Here is a 1,271-nt window from a genome sequence, read left to right as displayed (position 1 = left end):
CCGTCCTGGCATGGCATGGGAGAGTGGCGAGACTTCCACCACCCTCCGGGTGCCAGAGGCCTCTGGTCCCCTGGGTCGGCAGCGGGCTGCGTGGGCAGAGGCGCCCGCAGAGGGGCAGGCCAAGCGCCAGGCGGCCCGGAGGCCCGGAGGCCCGGAGGCCCGGAGGCCCGGAGGCCCGGAGGCCCGGAGGCGCGGCGGCGGGCTCTTGGGGCGGCGCGCGGCACCCTCCTCCGTCTACGGCCATACCACCCTGAACGCGCCCGATCTCGTCTGATCTCGGAAGCTAAGCAGGGTCGGGCCTGGTTAGTACTTGGATGGGAGACCGCCTGGGAATACCGGGTGCTGTAGGCTTTTTGCCTCCCTCTCCTTTAGGCGCCGCCGCCGCCGCCGCCCCCTTCAGCGCAGTTCGCCGCCAGCCCCAGCCCCAGCGCCCCCGGCCCCGACTGCCCCTCCCGCCCCACCGCGCGGGGCGGTCGTGCGGCGCGGCCAGCCAGTGGCCCGCGCCCGCAGGCGGCCTCATCCCAGCCCTTGGACCTCAGAGCCCCAGCCCCCGCCCCTCCCCGCCGCCGGCCCGGGCTCCCTCCGAAGGGCCTGGCCCACTGCACGCTGGCTGGCCTGTCGGCCGGCCGTGACCTGCCCGCTCGCCCCACGGACAGCTGCTCCCCTCCTTCGCCCGGGACCCAAGGCCCGGCCCTTCGGCCGGATGGATGGACGGATATTGGCCCCGGCAGATGGACAGGCGGACGGTCGGTCGGCTGCCGGCCGGCTCCTGGAACCTGGGCCCCTCCATACTACCCATTTCCTGGGCCCTCCCGATCCAGGAAACAAGACGGGCGGGGCGTGGGCCGGCCAGGAGCCCTCAAGACAGTCCCGGGGCGCGGCGCCGCCCAGAGGGGGCAAGAACCCGTGTCCCGAGGTAGAGAGAAAAAGCAGCGGAGACAAAGCAAGCCGACTGGTCCCCATGCGCACGCTCCAGCCCGAACGTGCACCCACCTCACCTCACTGTCTCGGGGGGCTTCTCCTGGCCTGAGAGGGACCTGGCGGGGGAGGCATCCAAGCGGAAGCGGAATCCTGACACCTTGGCTGCAGGTCCTGGGCCCCTCCCCCGTCCCCGCCTCTGCCTGGACCCCTCCTCACCTCTCCTCCCTGCCCGCCCCACCCCCACCCCCCACCCCGGTGCCCCCAAGCCCGGCCACCCCCCTCCCCCCTCCCCCCTAGCCCGGCCACCCCACACCCACCCCGACCCCCTCCCCTGCCAGCCTCAGGGCCCT

General features: G+C 74.1%; 1 non-coding gene across 1 annotated transcript; it reads left to right on the top strand.

Annotated features, from left to right (window-relative positions):
- Positions 1-232: 232 nt before the first annotated feature.
- Positions 233-351, top strand: LOC146396706 (5S ribosomal RNA). Its single transcript, XR_014828506.1, has one exon. It is a non-coding gene; the product is annotated as a 5S ribosomal RNA (ribosomal RNA).
- Positions 352-1,271: the final 920 nt, after the last annotated feature.

The sequence above is a fragment of the Sus scrofa genome, chromosome 14, assembly GCF_054392235.1.
Source record: "Sus scrofa isolate SSC_HxYL_T2T_F1_AM1 chromosome 14, Sscrofa_HxYL_maternal_Yorkshire_Landrace_v2.0, whole genome shotgun sequence".
In the NCBI taxonomy this organism is placed as follows: Eukaryota; Metazoa; Chordata; class Mammalia; order Artiodactyla; family Suidae; genus Sus; species Sus scrofa.
Note: the sequence above shows the minus strand (reverse complement) of the source record. Positions and strands in the feature narration are given on the sequence as shown.